This window comes from Anopheles gambiae, chromosome 2, assembly GCF_943734735.2.
Source record: "Anopheles gambiae chromosome 2, idAnoGambNW_F1_1, whole genome shotgun sequence".
NCBI lineage: Eukaryota > Metazoa > Arthropoda > Insecta > Diptera > Culicidae > Anopheles > Anopheles gambiae.
Genome location: NC_064601.1, coordinates 27,241,712 through 27,265,327, shown reverse-complemented (window position 1 = coordinate 27,265,327; position 23,616 = coordinate 27,241,712). Strand labels below are relative to the sequence as shown.

The window sequence follows — 23,616 nt, the reverse complement described above, 5'->3', positions numbered from 1 at the left end:
AATCGACCTCGCTCGTGCCAAGCCGTGAACTGTCCGGCAAATAAGTGCAAGTGAACAGATGTGCGGTGTGGTATGGCTGCACATTGCACAGAAGTTCTGATTTTATTGAAATTGTGTTGTATGAGTAAAACCAAAGCGAAAAAGCCTTTTGTTGCGAAGGCAAAATCGGCTCAGAAAGGATTAGACCATATGTGCTAATGTTTGCCCCGTAGCCACGAGCCGGTTTGGCGGGAATGTGCCCATGCAATAATTGGGCATGGTAAAAGCCTTTCATTGTTCACTGGAAGTGTGAAAATGTGCAAATGAAAATAATAAAAATATTAATTACTCCCTGTGGGTGGAGTGTACCAGTATGAGTTCGTAAGTAAAAAGGGTACGTCAAAAAGTGCATGGCATTATGCATTCCGTGCTCGTTCTCGTGCATTGTTACTATGTGTCGACATTCACAGCAGCACCAGACGCGCTTCGGGCAACATGACGATGACCAAACGTGCGATTTGGTCAGGACCTCAGTTTAAAATGTTGATAATACAAACCATGACGGTTGAACTGGCGCTCGTTGTGCCATCGAAAGAAGAACCGTACGGAGGAGGAGGAGGCTATTTTGGAGCAGTAACACGATTTCCGCGGCTATGTTCCTGCACAGGCACAGGTAGACAACTCAGGTGCCTCGAAAGATCCCATCGGAGACTGACAGACTGTAAGTACGGAGAGTGCTGCATGCATATGATCTGTTCATGATATTTATTTTTCATTAATATGTTCAGTAATGTTGCTAATAATAATGCTAAATGGAAATACAGTTGTAAATACTTTGAAAAGCTGCATCCAGAACTAGCTCGACCGATAAACTATGATTTCCAAACACGCCAAACTCGTCAATACTTTCACGGGATTATTTATTTAATTGTTTTGCATCAAGAATCATTCATTGAAGTGTTTCTTTACAATCCTTCCAGTTTTAGAAAATAAGTATTTGTTTTCGAATCCTCAGCCGATTCATCAGCGTGTTCACTCATGTTATAGATTTCCTTTTTCTCGATTGATATAATTGCTGGTGGACGCGAATACTGTAAAGTAAAAGAAGATTGTGCATGAGTTTAATATCTTAATCATTGCATGTGTGAGTCCTCCAAAGTGTTTCCTCCTTCTCCTATTCCAAAAGGAAAAAATAAAAGTCAGGCTGCTGCTTTTTCTGTGCAAGTGTAAACTCTCTGTGAAACAACAATCTTATTTACATGGCCCAGATCCGCCAATAAACCAGCCAACCTAATGCTGTATGAAGGAGCCGTGTTTTAATCCCTCCCGCTGTGGCGAAAAATGTGACAAAAGTCGCGTCGGTAAGGGACAAGCAATTCACGAGTGGCGGCAAGGGTTTCGGATTTAAATCAAACCACAAAACCCTGAACCAAATAGTTACATGGTGCATTGGAGATAAATAAAATACGAATTAAAATGTAAAACATACCACAGCGCGGCATCCACCCACATGTAGTGCAACGAGTTGGTTTATTTTTCAACTGTAGACGCCGGGGTTCAACTGGTTGTTGACAGACAGAATCTGCTTGAAGCATTTGAAGCTAGTCAGTCCTTGAGTACTGGCAGCACGATCGAGAGCGTCTGTTTTTCATCGCTCAAGTCTTTCGATCAGCCGCAGTGTAGCAGTTGAGAGACGTTGCTGTGTTCCATCCGTCGGGGTGTATCTCATTGTAGAATGGGACAGTATTTCGCTCGATTCGCACGTCAGTTAGACATTAAGGCACATTGAAGTTGAATAGGTCGGGTGGTCGGGTTAAGGTCCTGCTGTGGCAATCAGCATGGAAGAATGTCGTATCGATTGCGGATGTCTCGTATTATTTATTTATCAACCAGATTGTTTATTGGTTTTGCTACTAAATATACGCAGAATCTGAATGTGTTGAATATTTTCAATGAAATCTTGAAGTAATAACTGATTTGAAGTCGTGCGAGTTGATGACTGTTTCACAAGACTGGCACATACGAGACTTTACTTAGATTTATACTTCTGTGGAATTATAAATTATGTTCTGTAGTATCCCAAATATTTTTTTGCAATGTATATACTTTTTTTAAAATAACAGTTAATGATGGTAAGAGATTCCATACTGGGTGATTTCCTGTCGAGTTGGTTTGGTCATTTGGTCATATCATTTTAAAACATTGAACATTGATGAAGCCGGGGTTGTTGTCTAATTTTATTGTTCAGAGTTTTTTTTTGTGTTTCTGTTTTGGTTTGATTCTTCTGACAAAGTATCATGTTGCTAGAACTAAGAATCAATAAAGTATCTTTTTAGTTGCACAGTGCTTCATTATGGTCTATTAACCTCGATTATCATTTTATGGAAACGGTATTTTTATTGATTTTTTATGCAGTCTTCCCTTTCCACCCCATCATAACGACAATCGGTGGATGAGAAGCTGTGGAAGAATGTTCTTTTCAAACAATCACGCATAGACGATCTGCTGGTACTTTGGCTGGTCAACTATAACTGTAGATTAATAGGATATTGAACCGTTGAGCCAAAAGAAGAAGACGAACCGTGAATCTTTCTACAACCATCGGTAAACGGTCGATAAGTTTGAGACAAAAAAGGGGAAATGATCATATTTGCATGTCCATAACGGGATATTTATCTTTTTGTCGCTGTCGTAGCTTACACACAGGTGAAAGGGTATGTTAAGTCGGTAAATGGTTGATCATAAAATCGAAGTGGCTGCATATAATGGTCAACATGGTTGAATACATGTTTTGCTTGTGTAATTTCGTTGAATGCAATCATTTATATCGTTTTTCCTTGCAATCGAAAGTCTTGCCTTATGGCTGCCTCGATAAATTTGTTGTGGTTGTGTGAAAAAAAAACGAGTGGGATATTTATTTTCTTTTAAGATTCACAACTTTTATACATATAAAAGTGGTATAACATATACCACTCATACATATTATTGATAAAATCAAACCACCTTGTCAGATTTGAATACCCAATAAAATGAACTAATTTTCCTTATTTGAAAGACTGTATGGGATATTTGCTGCTTTTATCTATGGTATAGTCATAAAAAACATGGTTTTGCAGCTAATGGTGACGTTTGCAAATAAATCATTCGATAATCGTTATTATTTTTTAAGTTGGTTCTTGACAGAAGCTTCAATTTACGAGTCTATCACATCGATGCATAACGAGCAGGATTATTCAATGTTGGACTATTCAATGGCGCCGTTCATGGGTTGCGTGTTGAATTTTTGCTTTGCTGTCGAACCACAATTGGCCCCATTCTCACGTCAAACGGTTGGACGTCAATTGCCATTATACGTTCAATGTGCTGTCTACACCTTGTTAACCAGTAGACATGACGAATTATAGCAAATCAGACCAAAAGAGAAACTTGAGGAGAACACATGCAAGCCTCAAAAGCCGCTGAAAACGATCGCGTTGAAGGTCCTGCTGGTATTGCTTTTGAGAAGCAACGATAGATACCGATATTTATGGCCTCGACAGTAACAATGAGAAAAGCTCGCAAACGTCGCAGTCAAAGTCAAAAAGGCATAAAAAGGTGATGATGGAGCATAGGCATGACACGCAATATTATGCTTATTCATAAAGAGTGGATGGATGAGTTATGGACAAGATTTATTGGTCTCATCGATTAGCGGTGATGTCGTGTGTACGCCTCTTCAACCTAACTGAAGGTGTTTTATTTTCGTTTAAAATTACCTAAGCCATCAAAAAATAGATGTCTTTTTCACCAGAGTCTCCTCACGGACCCTATTGCGAACGCTTGGGTGGTCTTGGGCACGAGTCCAAAGATGAAAAGCTCAAGCACGTCGTTGAATTAAGCAGGGATGAGCAGAACATAACACGAAACACACCTCCGAGCCATCCATGACCAGACAAGAAGTTGAAATGGAAATGTCAAACGCGAACGAGACATACCCATCGCTAGACATCGTAACAGTTGACATGTTCATCCGATGGGAAGTGGAAAACGGCAAACAACTCCCAACTGGCTGGTTGTGACGATGTTTTTTAGTTTCATTTTCATTTTCGTGGTATCTTTCAATCATGTCGTGGTCGAGATGTATCTCCATTGGCTGTGTGAATTTCTCTTAAAATAAAATTATTCCATTTTCTCCTGTCCATGTTGTTGTTAGTAGATGGGTTCACACGACACACGTTTCACTCAAAGAAGAAAAATCGAACAAATGAAAACCGTGTTGTCATACGTATGCACCATCCTTCGTTTCGGCTCTTCCGTTGCCCACCCAGGAGAAACAAACCTCATAATAATATGGTAATAACATAATTACGCATACTGATGTGTGGAATCTTTGTTCTCTCCATCATTTTCCATCGTTGTACGGTCGTTGTTGTTTTAAGCGTTGTTCTCTGTGTGTTAGTTCTGTTGTTACTTTGTGGTGGTAGTTGCCGCTGAACAATCTCTTTGGTATGTAATTAGCTAAACGATTGATCATTCATTTAAAAGTGAATTTCTTATGTCAAAGTGTCAGGAGCAGCGCTATTCTCTTTTGGTGAACCGGTTTGCCGTTGTGTTGGAATTGGAAATGGATATAAATTGATCAATCATTATTTAGTTCAGTTTTGTTATTTAAATATAAGAAAAAAAAAATAGCTACATCATATTAAAATGTCTTTAATAAAGTATTTTAATTTAATAAATAAACTAATATGTTAGTTATGAAAAATCAATACTTAGGAATCTTTTTCTTCAATTATCAATAATTGTCCGCAAATAGCCCTGAATCCCTGTTCTGGTTTGGAAAATGCTATTGCATTGGAACAGTTTAAGTTTTTCCCATGAACATCATCGACGTTAGCCAACTTAATGATCAACATTATCATCTGTGATATGGTCATTGTTGTGTGCAAATATTTTGACAGAAGAAAGCCTCCCCCTTGCTTACGTTGCTGTGAAACTGGATTTGATATTAGCACAAAGGTGAATCTTTGTGGTTTTTGAAATGCTTCTGTACACAACTAAAACCGTTCAAACACGGAAGGTAAATATGAAACGATAGTTACTATCAAATCTGTACTGAAGGCAATCTAAACCATCGAAACCAACCCAAAACAGAATGCTAGAATCTCTCATCTTTGTGGGAGAAGTTTTCTGTGGTTTTGAGTGTACAGGATTGAATGTGCCTCGAGGGTTGTGGCGTGCTATGATGCTTATACTAGTAAACCTGGTAATAGAAAAGGAAATGGTAGACCTCTTAGTGGGGATTCTTATCTCAATGGTTCTTCTAGAATCCAGAAGATAACTATTTCGCAATTCAATTTATACCGTAGACACCCAATTTGAGTAACCGTATCCGTGCTGAAGTTTCACAAATATCAACTTTACTAACAAGCTGCTCTATGAATGGAAACTTTAACGGTACGAGTGTCATGGAAAATGCATCAGAAGTACAGTACGCTAGGTATGCTATGCACACTTTTTGTGTCTATCAACTGATAGGCAAGCAGCCCAGGATGTCCATTCGTATCGCAACGAAAGGCAGACGGATGTCACTGCAGATGCTGGCCTGTACCAGGACTGTAAGTGTCAGACCAAGCTCTGTGGTATTTTGTTTGCTAATTCATGGTGTCAGAACTCTTATGCCTTTCCTCCCGTTTGCCTCGTTGTTTGACAAGCCATGGAACGATACACGTCGTGAACGATGCATTGCTAAGGGAGTCCTTTAAATAGTACGTCCACAGTGACGCATCAAATACTGCGTAAGTTTACACTTGCCTCATCCCCGGAAAAGCCCGGATTAAACCACTTTTAAACTACACAAACAAGAGCACCGCTTGAGCACTCGATAGTGTTACCGCACTCGGTGTAAAGTAACACTCATTATGGGTCCCATTGGAGACAGGCTAAGGTTTGCTCTAGTTTGCAATGAGACAGTAAATAAGGGGTTAACCACAGTTCAGGGAAACGAAACCCCAAGAGGCAGGTGTCTAGAAAAGGCTGTCAGAGAGGAAAGTATGGTCAATCCATGGTAGTGCTTAGACTGAGCGTCAACGGAGATAAGAGCTGCGGTAATGATGGTCAATTCAACATCCATTCTTTTTGCTGGATGTTGGGATAACAAATTGGAATAGAGCAAGTTTTGATCAAGAAAAACATAGAGTAGTGCAAAATGTAAATACAGTTTCTAACTATTTGCTCAGCTCTTTTATTTTGGAATTTTAGACTTGTACAATCAAGGGTTGCAAGGGTTGATCAAATCTTCTTTTACGATTACTTTGCGGCAGTGTACGTTATTGATCGTTATAATTGGTGAGAACTACGCTTAAGCACGTTCATAATGAACTAGGTATACACTTTCCGTCACAGGTTTTAGTTTTCATATCACGGAGGTTGTATAGTTTTTGCATTTCGTGACTGAAAAGATTTTCTCAACAGTCGATGATGTCATCGTAGGGAAAGTCGCTAATGAAAACGGTCATTTGCGCCTCAAGAAATTATGGCTTTGCAAGGAAACGAGGAGGTTGTGAAGAACGATTTTCTAGTGTAAAATCGGTGTTTCTAGAACACTTCAGCTTGATGAATTGAGAAGTGTTTGATGTGGTGTTTTTGCCTTTCGGTGCAATTAGTGCACAATGCTGGGAAGGTGTTTGGAAGCAAACTGCTTCCGTTTCGTTTCGTGGTCGTTCGGGTTGTACCATGCCAAAGCCAAATACCTGCAGTCAATTTGAGCATTTTTCATGTTCTTTAAACTCGTGCACAATGGTTAGTGGTGGTAAACCTTTGACGCACCAGAAAGCATAATGGAAGAAAAACGAGCGATTCTATCATGGTGTTTGTAGGAATGCTTCCTGTCACGTCACGCACGGCCATACCGCCATTTTCGCAGCTGGCGCTTCTGTAGTTGAAACAGGTCGAATGGACGATTGATGTGTTGTGAACAGCGAACTATCGGTGCTTTGTGTGCTCAATGATTGAAGCGTTGTGTTTTGCGTTTTTTTGTTACGCGACGGCTCAACCAGCGTGATGATTAACTTGCCATCGTGTGCAGAGCTCGTCCGACCAGTCACAACGTCCACTGGATGGTGGACCCTTCTGAAGCTCCTGTTACGCAAAAAGTCCCAGTTCTCATCAGCGGTGGTTTTCATAGTCTACAGCAACTTTCATGTGTCACTGTAGCTGTTAAATGTTCCAACCCACAAAATCACGCTTTTGAACTTGCTGCGCATTTGGCATTCGGGATTGGAAGAGATGCAATGACATGGACATCGTTTGGATGAATGCTGCAGGAGCTCCGTCATGTCCAGCTCAACACGATGAAAGTCGTGCTCCCCATGGTCGTGGGTTGATGAGAGTAGCGATCGATAGGATTTTAATTAACAATCTGATACATTCAATTACCATCTCAATGAGGCTGCTGTACTGAGTGCCAGAGAATTGATCTGCAATTGTGGCTGTAAATAGCTGAGTTTCTAACTTTATAGCATAGTATGAATTTAATAATAGAAATCTAAAGCGTCAATTATATAAAATATAGGCTTCGTTATTTACTTACGTATACAATTTCATGGTGCTAGTGTGAATATTTTTCATTTGTTTAATGCTACCACACCGTACCTGACATATCCGTCCACACGATGGTATTGGATGGAAATTGTTTCCATTTCAATTAATATAAAATATTCACATAGTTTTTTGAATTGCATGAGCAACTCCGTTGCAATACACGCATGGTTTGGTGTGGTTGTAGGTTCATTCCAGTTTCGATAATAGTTTGCTCACACCAAGCTCAATAATGTGCAAGTGCACTGCCCTAAAATTGTGAAAATTGTGCAGCAATCAGTGTTCGGACACTTAAAACGGTGGTTTTAGGGCTGAGTGTGAAATGCTCGTCCCATACTAACCACATGTCATCGTCAGACATACTGACATACAGCGACACAAACGCTAGCCGTGAAGTATGTGGAAAATGCAAAAAGGGGATAAAATAGTCAAAAGTCAGCAAGTGCATGGCCGCCAGAACAAAAGTCCACGCTGGCGCAGTGATGATGAAAATGGTCTGCATGAACCGTAGAACTTTGGAAAAAAGGATGGATTAACAAAATGGAAGCATTCATGCAGCAAAATGGTGTTTATATTGGAAACAGTGTTCCATTGAATAGTGAGACAATACGAAAACGTGGAAATGTTCACACATCAATGCATCCTTGCGATATGGATGAAATCTGCTAACAGGTTAAGCCAGATATTTTGACGGAATGTGAATAGCGTTGTTTGATTGTTTGATGAAGCTTTGCAGATACTTTGATGTAGACTATATGAAGATCAAACAAAACCAGTTCAACAGATGATTAGACATGTCGCTTTGCTGGCTTTTTAGAATGAAGTCAATTTTCTGTATAATTGCTTAAATATTGGTTGTAAACATTGTCCTTGTTGTAAATACTTCTATTACTAAAGGTTAAAAATAAGTCGCTCGTCATTTAAAACTATTCTTCAGTAGAGAGTTGCAGTAATGCACATACTACGGTCATACAAGCACTTCGAGCACTATAAATCAGGGCGCTGGGGTTTCCTTAAAGCAATTATTGCGGCCAGACAAGCATCTTTTCGTGATCAGTATCGTGCGTCGCATCGTAAATTTTATCGTGTTCGTTCGTGCAGTTAACCGAATCCACAGTCCAGAAGTGTTGGACTAGAAAGGCGATGGTTGTCGTCCATTTTGAAAGACTTACTGCATTTACTCGCACCACTGCACAACTGCATATTGCTACCACTGGGGTACGTGGTAGGGTTCATAGATGTGACACACAGCTGGGGGACCTACGCCGTACCGTGAAAAGAGTTATTTCAATTTAATTGAGATTATCAAATAGATTTACGATGACATAGGGCGAGGAAATGTGCCACCAGGAGTGTATTTCGAAAACCGGTAAGTAAGTGCACTGGTACGACAAATACTGGATTTCTAGTTTTTTCGATGGTTGGCAAACTGCATACAACTAAGTCGTTTGGTCGAAGCCGAATGCAAAAGAAGGGTACCGTGAAGGAGCAGTACGAACTACTAAGTGGGTTTTGTGAACGTGAGAAATGTGGAGCGTGTAATGCAAGTAGATCGTGATGTTTGTATCGGTTTATTTTCCAATACACGTTGATGGAGCATGCAGAGAAGCCTGTTTGTAGAGACGCATTTGCATAATCTTAATTAATAGTAATTTGTTGTTTGTATAGCTGATGGCAGTCATTTGAGGAAGATGGAATGCACTTAACGGTTACCATTGAGAGAAGGGGGTGATTTTATAAGAGAAGGTCTGTAAGTCTATGCAATAGAGCTCAATCGATTTTGAGACCTGACTTGATTCAGAATATCAGATATGGTCTTTAAATGTCTTGGAACTAATGAATAGCTTATGTTCCAGAAAATGGTCATGCCTCAATAGTTGCTAGAAGTACTGCTTATTAGCAGGTGAAGGTGCTTCGTGTGAGCATATAATTAGGATTAACATAATACCCGTAATGCAGACACTGCTCCAGTGAAGCAACAGTATGATTTCGACAGCTTCAAACAGCGCTTTGTACGATGTAGTCTCTAGCTCACACCCTTTTTGGTTCTCATTTCCATAGTATCCCCTGCACAATTGGTATTCGCACGTATTCACCTGCAATTGATTTTAAGCTCTTCATTTGCATTACGGGTCGCCATAAACCCGACGCCGACCATAATCTTAATCGCTAATTACCATGCGTTTTGCTTAATAATATTCGCCGCGTTCGCCCCATCGGCCTTTCCAAGTTGGTATGTGTTTTTTTTTTCATGCGAGGTATTCCACGCGAACAAGGCGGTAGGTACTTCATATGCTAATAAAGTAATTAAGCAATTGAAAATCCAAGCGTACCCAATGGCGGTGTGTTTTTCTCGTGCCAGGGCTTAGCGTACCGGTTCCATTTCGACTATCTCTCGTGTGTCCTGTACACTGTCCTGTTCAACATGTTTGTACCAGCATCCATGCAGAGGTGGAGGTACGACAGTGAGTCATGTAATATCGTCGTCACTTCATAAACTGAAAGCACTTCAGAAGCGCATTTGAAGTGTGCCTCTAGGAGTTTCGGGTCGAAGAGCTTTCCCGTAGTGGGACTAACTAAATCCTCTTTCCAATGTGGGTAGTAGTGAGTTTACGGTACTCGCACTCATTAATGCACGGTCACGGGCCGCTGGACCCATCCGTCCTTTGGCCAAACCGGTTTAGCTTGAAGGGGTGTTTTATGGAAAAGAATCTCAAGCTTACTCAAACAAGCCCACTTAGCCACTTGTCCGTTTTAGCAATGTGTTCTCGAAGCTTATGGCTTAATTTGACCAGGCTTGATGTAATTTCAGTATGGACCATAATGACGGGAAACTTTGGAATCGGTAATACAAAAGAAGTACACAAGGATGATACATGGGATGATGCATTGTTTGTACGAGACATATCCCATGTCTGACTTCATAATTCATGTTCAGAGAGTATTAGTTGAAACAGTGTATGTGTTTTTTTTTTAATTTAGTTAAAAAGGCTTAGTTATTATTATTATTTAGCTGATTGATAAAATCCTGTGTTTTATTTAAAAAAGGATTATTTTGTATCGTAGATTGCAACTAGATTATTTGAAGGGCTCTTGAAACTATCCAACCTCCTCAACCTCCGCTGCAGCAATTTGTTTTGCAACTTAGGTGTGAACATTAAATTCACCGATTCGTTTTCAAGCATTCTTTTCATCGCAGTATGTTGCATTTTTCTTCGCACCATCAACGTTGCCTTCCGAGATTGGAATCATTTACCCAAACAGCTGGAAGATATCATCGTTATTAAATTAAAAAGAAATGAGCAATGCAACCTGTTTGCCGGACATCATTAGATCGAGTTAGCGCCAGCAGCTGAAACCGATTAGGTAAGAGTTAGGCAGGTTTGGTCGGTGTGGGAAAAGCGTACAGGAAGGCATGTTGTTTATTATCAACGCATTAAGTACGCTTCTGGACGATGCTTGAGACGCAGGACTAGGAGTAACAGGGAGTGCAAATATGATGTTGTTGTTTGCCCTTGTTTCAGATGATGTGCTGGGTGGGTTGCGCCCATGTTTGCAGAATATTTTTGCTGGTTTCAATTTGTTTTTTCTGCGTTTTTTTACGCAATGATTCGCAAGCTGCGAAAGATTCGCACCCTGCTTCTAAAACGCTTTGATGTGGACGGAGAAATTATGTGGCTCATAAAATGCTCATTTTATGGGCAATTAAATTTTGCAGCTAATTTCATCACCTTCCCTGTAACAGTGTATTTGGTCTGGTAGATTGTTGACTTTCTCTCTATCTCTCTTACGCTGCTCCGTGGTATGTTTCATGATGTAAGAAATTGGTCAGAAAAGAACGTTCATCGTCGTTGCTTCTAGCGTTAACGATTACAACCTCATCATCGTTCGCTTCTGATCATAACTGGTTGTATGAAAATGCGTATTATCAGCAAGGTAGATGACTCGGAAATTATTTTCAGCGATGCATGCTGCAAGTTGTGCGCAACTTCTTGTGCGTCTATTTAAGAACACGTATTATTCGTGTTTCGCTCAGTTCACGTAGATGTGAACAAAGTTTGTCACTTTAACTAATAGGACATAAGTTTAAAATACTTGAAAAAACTTTCATTGCACTTTATTGCTTATAAAAACTATCGGCAAATAAGCCTTAATTATTCCAAAATCTTGATATTTACGATACAATCTCCTAAATTGAAGGGTATACTACCAAATGAGTTATTTATACAGTTCCAAGCGTAATCTCTTATGGTTGTTTTTGAAATACTCTATACATTAACAAAAGGCACCGTTTAGTACCTACTGTGACACGTACAAATGTGCTGGTAAACGCGTAACGCAGATAAGCTGAAGCAAGCTGACAAACGACATACACCGTTGTTGGGATGTTCTTGCCCGGGGTGCACTTGTTTTATTCTTTGAAAGAATTGCGCTCTACAGCAAACAGACAAAAGCATCACCTCAACTGATGCACTGATGCTGTTCTCTTGGTCTGTTGTGCAGTGGCTGTATTAGGAGTATTACATCAGTGAAGAGAGAAGTGCTCAGCACCGGTATTTGCGAACGAACTTCGCGAGAGGCCAGGTCAGTAAACAAGAACACAAATAACCGTACTGGCAAACGTTGTTTGTCTCCATTGCCAAACTCTGCCAGGTGGCGGGGAGTTTTTTTTCAGTTTTGAATTTTGCATTAGCAAGATGCTATGGCCAAAGAACGCAGAGGAAGCGTTAGAGAGTTCTTTGTAAACAACACAGCATGACAATGTCGTGTTCTTTTGGTGTGTAAGAGTGAAAAATCAAGGTGTGATGAATAGTGGTTGATGGTCTTGCAGGGAGAAGATGTACATAGAGAAAATATTAATAATATGATTCCAAACTGCAAAATATATCACACTGGTACATACTGGTACATATAATTTTTATTTCTATTATCACAACTAAAACTTGCTCTCTTAATGCTTCTTTTATTCAGATACAATGGTCTAAATATGCCGTATTGCCTAGTCTTAATGCTTTTAAAGGCAATTTAAAAATATCCATTAATAAATGGAAAGGAAGGGAGAGCAAATACATTTTTCCAACTTTGTAATGGAAAAAAATTTAACAAAACAAGTTGAAACTGTCCCAATGACACAACGACTATGGTGAGAGAACTGGACACTGCTATTCTGACGTCCATCCCATCAGTCACTGGCCAGAGTTGCTGTGGTGTAGAAAACTCATTACTTCCATTCGTTGCTTTCAAATCTCATTCATCTTTGGCGGACTTCACCCTTTCGCAATTTATCCCAAGCTTCAAAGTGCGAGGTGTTTGAGCGCTGAGTGTTACTTTCAAGTTACATATTTCTTTTTTATCTCCAAGGTCTGGTATTGCATTTGATAGTTTGTACGAGCTTCTGTACTTTTATGGCCACTAGGAAAAGTAACAAGTTCTGCTTAGTATAGCTTAATTCGTGTTTTAATTCCTTTTAAATATTATATGGGTATACTGTATACTGTGTGTGTATAACTGTTTCTATGTATAAAGTTCGTTTGATTTTGTAGATTTACTTTAGAGATTCTAGTGTCTGGATATAAAAAAACTAACTCAAAAAAATAATAATTAACTTTATAAATCCCCTCACAACGGTTAGTGTAAATGAAAATACTTGTATAATTTTTCTTTTTTTTTCAGAACACAAAATAAACTATTAGGAATGTTTGGCGTGTCGTTTCTAAATATTTATGTTTGATATCTCCGATATGTCTGTAATATTCTTAATTGTGTATTTTGTATTTTTGTATTTTGATTTTGTTTCAATGTTGATTTTATTTTATATTGCATTGAAAGTTACTTTAATATTTCAAGTATAATCCAGTGATATCACACTATCCCTTTTTAAAAAAGCTTACCACTTTACTGGACTTTTCTTCTACGATGGCAGTTGTATGTCATGTAGTAGACCAACGCCATCTCTTGTACTTATTCTATATCTTTCAACGCTCATGAATCACGTTCCAGGAGATCATTTTCAGACACGTTTGCGCATTGGTATAATGTTCACAGCTGTATCACGTTGAGCTGCATAACAGAAGGCACTCCTGTTGAAAGACAAAGAGCTCAACCACCGATACCACTTGCTGTGATGAGCTCTTCGCGTCGTGTTGAACATCCGCTGCAGAAGATCTGAGCCTTCGAATCACGTTCATAGTGGCGTAGTACCGCTAGAGTGAGCGCTGCGCCATTTTCAATCAGCTCCAAGCGCAATGGGTAAACCACACTTAACCATAAGCTGATGGTGTGCTTCGAGTGGCAATGAAATGGAATGATTACCGATAATGATTATTATTTTCTCTCGTGTTCAGCGATCCAATCAACGCACGCGTCGTGTGGGCCTCCTGCGCCATACGGGCTAACTGCTTGGAATAGCGCATACCTACAAGAGAAGAGGCACACGAGTTTACTTGCACATATAGCTAAAGATTAATAGGGCTATTAACCATAAATTACTGCACAGTGGTAAAGCTACAGTTGAAGGTGCTTTAAAACGCTTCCAGTTTTAGTTCAACGAAGGTGAAAAAAGTTGCCAAACCTGATCCTGGAAATATCACCAAGATGTAAATGGAATGAATTAGAATGAACACAATAAACATGGTAGAAACTGTCCATATAATGAAACACGATTGAAATGTGGAAAAATGTTTAGTTTGAATATGAACAATTTATTGTAATGTATTGTTCCTCTTGCAAATCATGAAACTGCATTGAAATTGTACGCTGTACTTCATGACATGGCAAAACTTTGGTTGGCGCTTGATCACTCCAAAGGTATCTAAGGCGCATAATCATATTTGTCACTGTTGGTAAGCGGACACTTTGGTAGTAGTGGTGAACGTTAAGCTTTCTAATTTCATTATGCAGTCTTCATGTTCAAATTGAATTATGCAATTTCCCTGTCCTAATTCATTTATCTTGTTCACCCGTACCTTATCTAGTGTATCACTCATTTTACCCAGAACAGAAATTACCATGTGAACTATCGCATCCTTCATCCTGTAAGCGAAAAAAAAACCCATTCCTATTTGCTAGTGTGTCAAACTCAACGTCCTGCAAGCAACTCTACATCTAACTTTTCTGAAGGTTTTCAAGCCCGTCAACGGGCCTCATGCCAATGCCAGATATATATCGCACACAAAACTACGCTAGTGTGCAGATTATTGTGCATATATTGTTATTCTCGAAAGGATAGTCAGGTCATTTCTAAAGTATGTTGAAGGTTTACAAAAAAGAAAAAAAAATTCTTAGTAAATTGTATGGAGAATTTTTGTAAAGTTTGAGTTTTTGGTTGCATTCACATTATGATACATTCATGTTAGTTGAATTTCGCACATCGCTAACGTAGCAAACGTGCAATTTGGTTGCATGCGGTCTTTAAGAGGTGTGAAGAAACCCCATAAACTAATTCTTTGAAAATAGTTTTTAACGTTCTGTGCCATATGGTAAAAGTATCCAGTGACATTAGTCGGCTGCTGTATTTACGGCGGAACTTTCCTTTGTGTTCGTGGTGTATTCAAATGATTTTACGATTGCTTTTTTGAGAAAGAATGAAAACACAAAGAAATGAGCAAAGCTTTCCAGTAGAAAAAGACAACAATGAGGAAAGTTCTTGAATAGGCAAGTGGAGAAGACCCAAAATACAGCATTGCAATAAACAAGGACATAGAAATCGTTATAACAAAGCACAACACAAACTGCACCATAAGTTTAAGCAATCACAAATATAATGTGAGAGAACTCAACCATTGTCTGCATGATTGCAACATTCTTTTGTTATCGTTTGGATTAATTTTGTGGCAGGTTTAACAAACATCAACAAAATGCTAGAAGAAGATAGGATAAACAACCACAACCAAAGGGTTATATTACTTATCAGAAATTGAAATAATAACGTTTGAATATTAATGTTGTAAGTGTACTACTACTGTAAGTGTAATATACAGTTTGAAAGCACCTCATGTCAAATTTTGTATGGCATTGTAAAACGAATTAAAGTACTTCAGCCAAAACTAAAGCTAACAATTTATCGCACACTGCTTTTTAAATAACCATGCTCTTTTAACATGGCAATGTGGTTTCATTTCACTTGAGACAGAAAAAAGCACGTGCAATGCATTTCATTTCGCTGTACTGCTTAGTGCTTAAAATGCACGACTCTGAACCAGTATGCTAAGCAGCGACTTCTCTGCAGTTCTTGTTGTTTCAGCGAAGCATTGCAGCGTTTGTGCATGGTTCAAAGTGCCAGCGCGAGCACTGCAGTGTGCCCACTTAGCTACTCACGTAACTCATGGCTTATTTAATTTGCTAAGTTTTATGAGCGAACTCGTGGAACGAGGCAGTGAAAATGAGTTTTTTTTCGTGAGGTTTCTTTCCACTTGAAATTAAAAAAAAAAGGATCAGCTTAGGATGAAAAGCACACTTTCTGTGTTTTAAGCAACACAGATATTTTTTCAGCACTGATGAATTTAGTTTAAATTTTGAACCAAATAACAAATAAAAAATATATATACTGTATTGAAACCAAATGTAGTGAAATTGTTCGGTGAACAAATAAAAGTGTTTGAATTTTGAATTAAAAACGTAAATCTTTATGTTGTAAAACACTTTTAGCCACTGTTACTCACCCCAAGTCATGAAATACTTCGGTAGCCCATTTCATTCTACCAAAACTCTTGACATTACTCATTAGAGCTACCGTGAAATTATTTGCACTTTGAACGAACTCAGCGTCTCAAGTGCGATTATAAAGTTTTCGCTTCTTACTTGAAAGCCACCGTAACGCGTTTCCCAAGAGGCAATATCCGTGGTGAAAACTTTTTACCCAAATCTCGTTCACTTGTTCTTCAATCTTGCCAGCGTTCTTGCAAATATGCCCAATGTCAGCGGTTATGCCCTGTGCTTGCAGACATAAAAGTAAGCTCTTCAGCAATTTCTTGCTTGGCGGTTTGTGCCATCATTTATTCAGCGCTTAATTATCGCACTGTCATTGTGTCATCGTCAGTGTATGTGCGGCATCAACCCACGTTCTAGTCATCCGGTGGGATCCGATTCCGTGTTCTAGGCAATTGAACATTTTCCTTCCTGTGCCATTCACATGACGTTGTTGTCATTTGTTCCTTACGTGTATACCCGTTTATGTTGTTACGCTTGTAACGACAAAAAGCAATTTATTGGCAATCCTATACGTTAATCCCATGTCAATGAAGGGAAAGAAAGACTGAATATGTCTGTCCTTGGCATGGGGCACATAACATGGAACAGGCTGATGAGATGGATTAACTGAACAAAATTGATTATAAAATCCTAGAATGCGTTTCTTAGAATAAACTGTTTTATTTGAACTGTTTAAAAACTAAGATTGAAAAAATATTTTAAAAATGATCACAGCTTATGTTTGCATTGTTCTATGAATCCATGCTGCTTCAGTTAGAATTCAAAGCCATGGACAGTAGGTTATTGTAGGAGTGATTTTGTTGACACCCACGCTATGAACTTTGCATCGAAACGATTTCGATTTGTTACTCCTTACAGCAGTAGAGTGCAACAGAACAGTGTTTACCGATCGCGACCGCAACCATTTCCAGCACACATCGTCTGGAATAGCCTCTGGGTGCCCGACGCCGGCTGAGTCAGAAGGAAACGTACTAGTAACGCCTGCCACAACATTTCCACCTTACAGGCGTCTCCCATTGCACTAGGGCCATGTTGCTACATATTATATGGAAACCATTACAAAGTTCATTAAATATGTATTTGCCTGTAGCGTCATGGCGCCGTTCGTTCAAGGCGTCGTTGGTTAGCCAGGCAAATGGGATAATGGTTGCTCGTGAACGTGCGTGTGGACACAATCGATTACTATAACATCAGAGCGAACGTTTTGTGCGTTTCTTGCAGAGCTCTTTAGTCGGAGCAGATTGGTTCATGACGGTAGAATGATCCCCTTGGCGGAAGTTGTTCGATGGTATGGTATGGTGATTGTTTGATTGATTTTTGTAAGTTATTGAAAAATTAATTTCCCTTGAGCTGCTAGTTGGCTCAAGTTGGTCCTCGCTTCCACACGACAGTTTTTCACCGCGACTTACACAGTTGTAGGAGTTGTTTTTTTCTATCGTTGTAGAAAGCAAGCAGCAGGAGAGAATATTAAATTATCGCCAGTGATCGTTGGAAAAAAGCATTCAGAGCAAGCAATACCATATACATATTAATATGTAGAAATACATGAATACAAATTGAAGAATGATCTTTATCTGTGAAAACATTTCCAAAGTGTAAAGTTGTCGTAATGTGGGATTTCTTCATTGCACACAACGAAATTCATATTTATCCTCATCCTTGCATCATGCGTGTCATGACAGTGAATAACTTTTCACAACCATATGACTTCCCGCACAGTCTTCCGTTCTGATAGCAAACACAACAAACGATGGTATAACACAAGCGCGAATCACGACCTTTACTGGTCTCTTCCAACCGACGTTCAGGCGTGATAAGTTTCTTGGTTGCAGAAACCACTTTGATAAACTATTTCCATCCCATGTCCATCCCATCCTCTCTCTTGCTCTATCTGGTTCGTGTAAGGAGTCAAACATATCCAACACTGTGGTAACATAAATCTGCATTTTATGGTGTTGTCAATTATTTCGAGATTAATTAGATCGGTGGCATGGAAGTGGAAATTTATAATCACGAAAAACAAGTGTACGTCATCACCATCCCTTCCCTATCCATGTGTTAGATGGTAAACAAAATCACCGATCCGGAAATGTTGAACCGGTGTGCGGGTTAGGGAGACATGCGAGGCTTTTGGTATCTTGCTTTGGTTTAAACGCGGAAAGCTGCAATGTTTGTGCTCCACAATTCAATGACAAGGTGCTCGGTGCCATTCGGAATACGCTAGGATAGCGGGAAGGTGTTGAAATACTGTCGATGCGATATGTTTTGCGCTGCTGTTTGTTAGAGAGATTGTTTTCGACGTCATTGTTTATTCATGACATTGGGATTTAGCGGGGACTAATGGCCGTAGCATCATCATCAAGAATGTCTGGGAATCTATGGTTGAGCACATGTAGCTTTTGGGGGTAATATTTAAGTGCCAATTAAATAATAATGAAATGGTGTCATTAAAAGACCCTACACTTATACGTATCCCATGTATCATGGGGTAATCTTGCTCTCGAAAATGGGTTTGTCATTCACACTTTGATCTTTGGCGAAAGGATGCTTGTAAGTGCATTTCTAAAATCTGAGCACTTTAACTGATTCATTCATTGTTTAGTTTGGGTATCATGTATGGCTTGGAATACGTGTTTTATTCGCTTGAATCAAAAAAGGGTGCAGAAGTTCATTTCAAACAAAGCAAATGATCCATGCAGTGCAATTATTTTAACACAACTCATTCCGTTCTACTATTTCCACAAAGCGTAACTAAAGTGTCTGAAATGAAGGTTGATTGCTTATCCCAATCACCACGCAATCGCATCTGTTGCTATTCTTGTATTTACCATCGAGTAGAAACCAAGACAGCAATAGCCTTCTAATGGACGCTAACATCAACACATTAGTCACTTTCGCTAGCTCAAACGGTACGAACAACACACTCTAGAGATACGGGAAAGCAGTAGTTGCTCATCCGTAACTTTACCAACCCAGAATATCGAAATAAAACATTTGGAACGAACTTGAAATACTGAACAACCCGTGGTTGATTGATGAACTGTCCGAGAGCCTTAGATTGATTAGGAGACCGGCAGCTCTTGGGTAGTTGCAAAATGGATACATAGTTGCAGCACTATTATTTGATCCGTCAATGAATGGTTCACTAAGCGGCTGGATTTCGTTCATTCTTTAACCATGTCTACGTTAACTTCAACAAAGAAAGGAAGTAAATTGCAATTGTAGTGAGTCGATGTTATACATGTTGTTTTATTTGAAGGGAGTTTATTTAAACCAGGATTCTCCAAACATTTCAGTTCGCGAGCCGCATAGAAATGCAAATTATCTTGTTGAGGGCCAATTTGACACTACCTTTAGTTAATGAGAACGTTCAAATCTCGTTTTTATATGAAAATAGTAAGTCATTTTAAAGAATTTCAACTGCTTACTGTTATTTATCATGTTTGGAAAAAAGTAAAATAATTATTTTATTCTTTTCAAAATCATCGCGGGCTATATTATAGGCTCTTGTAGGCCCCATGCGTCCCGCGGGCCGTAGTATGGAGACCCCTGAATAAAACGAAAGCGATTATTTTGAAAGAAAAAAGCTTGTTGAATAAACCAATTACTGTAAAGTTTCCTTAATTGTAAGTTTACTAAGACTGACCGTTTCGTAAAAGTGTGTTTTGAGTGCCTTTGTGTGTCGAGGTAAAGTATTTTATTTTTAATGGGCTACAAATCATTACACGAGGTATAGAAAATGACAGTCTTCTTCTATTTGGCGTAACGTCCTACGCGGACATGCCGGCTTGTACAGGCTTTCGAGACTCAAATCATTAACACGCAACCGGATAGTCAATCCTTGCTACGGGAGGACGGTCCACTGTAGGCTTGAACCCATGACGGGCATGTTATTGAGTCGTTCGAGTTGACGACTGTACAATGGGACCGCCCTCGAAGTAAATAACAGTATTCCTGTGTTATTCTGTGTTTTGGATTTCTGAAGATTTAGAATCATTTAAAAGATATTTTGAACTTTCTTCTATTACAAAAAAAAAAAAACCATTCAGTATTTCATACACTTGATTCTCTCAATGGAGAAATCTATTTGCACAACATTGCTTTTCCTCGCAGAATACAGAAAAGGCGCTGCTCGTTAGCAGTTTACCATAATTGAATGCAATTGAAAGCAAACATATCGTACGATCTAAACTTCAAGGGACTTACTACATTTTTTATAACTCTGCTGTAATCATAAATCATCGTTTCAATCTCCCGCTTTTGCACCATACGTTCGTTGCGGCTTTGAAGTTGAACAAGTGGTGATGCATGTTCTTTTCCATGAATGTGTTTCCATGAGGTCTAACGTAAAAGCAAGGTTTTAAGAGGGAAAGACCCTTTACAAATAGCACTTTTTCCTGAGAATGTTTTCAGGCAACAGGGTACCGTTTTCCAATTGTATTTTACAATAAGAAAATCATTACGATCGTTCGGGGAAAATTGTATATGCTAGCAATATTGTAGATAAAAGGATACATGCGAAAGTGAAGCACATTCAATTTTCTTCATTTTTAATTTAGTTGAACATATTCATTAGACAAAGCAAGCCAATTTACATGTACTAACTAATGAATGCGAAAGGAGACGCCCGGCGATTCTTACGCAAATAGTGACCGTACGATCAAAAAGAAGCCAATCATGGATTATAAGAAAAAAAAAATACTTACAAAACTTTGCTGTGTGATTAACTTTTGCTTCCATCCTTTCGTTTTTTTTTTGTTTGGTCAAATCGATAATATTGCCCGGTGTCCATTGGCGTTTCATTAAATGAAGCAATAAAATGCGGAAATGAAAACTGAAAACAATCAACAACGCACGCTCATAAAAGAAAAGCTAACTCTTACTTTAGCACTTAACACGCCTTTTTACTCAGGCGAGAACGGTACAAAGAGAAAATGACCGTTCAAATAAAAGCCCTATCAGTCTACACACCACACACAGCAGAAGAAAGTCAGCAGAAGAGTGAGGTGGCGTATCGACATTCCATAAGTCCATTAGGCTGGTCGTAAATATTTGGCCTGTGTTTCTTGCCGTTTGGCGAAGAGTATCCTTTTGGTACTAACCTAGTCTGAAGGATGGCCAATAGGACTTTATCACATTTTACGATGTCACGTTCTTACTGTCGGGGACTCGTTCTTGGCTCCTTCGTATCCCAATCTACAAGGCTGTCGAAAGAGAAATCAAACTTTTACGACTGTGCGTCATCATTGCTGCCTAGCCTGTGGATGTGTGGTTTGTTTGTGTGTTCTTTGCTAGAACGGTGTTTTCACAAGGGAATGCTCGATTTCCTTCTTCTACCAACCCAATCAAACGAAAGTTTTTCGGATATCGGAAAAGTTTCTACAGGCCATGTCTGAGAGGCATAGTGCCTCTTTAATCATAAATTCATGCACCTAAAGATATGATATGATAGGTCGTACCAGTTGCGCTTAATTCAATGTCTTCTTTTAAGAAAGAACTCCCATTTTATCGGAAACTGTAACGTGCACAATAAATGTGTGCAACTCGAATGGTGTTGATAGAAATGGAAAGTAAAACTTTATCAAGAGAATTGTTTCAGACCTTGTTGAACTGTTGTTATATATTGCCAAGCAGAATTGTATATGTCTTCAGGTCGATAGTTCGAATATATTTACCATTGATAAAAGATAAATATACTCGTGAAGACTACCAGTGAAACTTAATTTGACACTGGAAGACATTTCTGATAATCTTTAGCTACACGGAGAGGATTCAATATTTCTTCATTTTTGCGAGATAAGCCCATATTTTGGACTGTCAGCAAGTGATCGATAATTTACTCGATGAATTCCTATTCTTTCATTCGCTTTCATCCGGAAGATGAACCAATATGTGGTTATCCGAAATGCGAGATGTTTCAGATGTTTGGCTTGTGCCGTCGAGGTTGGAAACCCGTTTAATTTTATTGTATGAAATAGTTGAAGCTCTTGGAGTGACTTTTTTTAAGTTTTCTTTTCCACTACTTAACCCCACTGTCCCTCAACCACGTGACGTTTGCCTAGATACTAGTATAGTTAATAGGATTTCGGATTTGCTGCCAACACACGTGCACATTCCAGCGTCTGCATAGAACTGGGAACCCAAGAAGGTAAAGGTGGCGATACTAAAGAGTCTTGCATAACGACAGAAAACGGACACTTGCTGAGACCTCGGTATCTTGCATTCTGCTGCAATTTTTGTCAGCTTTGCTTTCATAAACTCTCCCCTAAGAGAGCCTGTTTGTCAGCTTGATAGTGACACATAGAATTTGTCTCTGCATTTTATAGTTTTTGCTCCTTCTGTGTTCTTACGTTTGAGCATGTCTGCGTCGTGGGACGAAACGTCTGGCGAAAAACTCTGCAAAGAATCTGCAATCTCATTATTGCCATCCGCCTCGGTGTGTTTCCGGTTGAGGCTGGTGCTGCTGGGAATCTTCTTTTTCTATTAAGGAACTCCCGTGAGAGGAGAAGCAACTTGCAGCTGCTTGGAATGGTGCAATCTGTGAATAGATCAACACTTTTCTCCTTTCTATCGTCAGTGGCGATGGTGGGAAGTTTTTCGAATAATCTTTTTCACGCCTTAGAAAAGAGATGGTGTTGTTGAGCGTGGAGAATTTCACAAATCATTTGAGTTTTTCAAATACCTTTTGCTGTCTCAAATAATCCTCCAAGAAAGTATCAAAATGTGAAGGATTGCAACATACTTTAATGCAATAAGAAAAAAATAAAAACAATAACGCGGCTGTTGTAATAAAACAACACAACATATAATAATGTCTCATGGTACTAATCTGATCATTCGAAGGAACCAATGCATTTGAATCTGATTTGCTGATAACTGGGATACATCCATTTCAAACTGAAACAAGCTACAATGATGTCGATAGCTAAACAATGACCCAAATATAGCGTGATCCAGACTATTTCCCACAAGAAAGTCTCGATCAGTAAAGAAAACGTTGATTAACTATCGAACAGGAAAAAATGTGTTGATATAGCCAACCCATAAATGGACATCAAACACGGGTATCGGCACTCTAGTCACTCCTTGGTGCCCCTCAAGGTCAACCTCAAAGGCGTTACGTGCAGATTCCCATGCAGCACTTTCCTATTTCGTTGATTGACATTGGAACGTTTGTCGTTCGTGCCTTCATAGGTGATGGAGTTAGACACAGAGATGCAAGAACGACTTCACCTTTTTTGCTGATTTTGAACGACACCAATAAGTTACTAGCTGACATTGTCCATGCACTATACATTGCCTTTGTTCAAAGAATTATACAGTGTATATAACTTTGATTACAATATCTGC

At 39.2% G+C, this 23,616-nt stretch overlaps 1 pseudogene; it reads left to right on the top strand.

Annotated features, from left to right (window-relative positions):
- Window positions 1–459: 459 nt before the first annotated feature.
- Window positions 460–23,616, top strand: part of LOC1273171 (protein slit) — a 95,299-nt pseudogene continuing 72,142 nt past the window's right edge.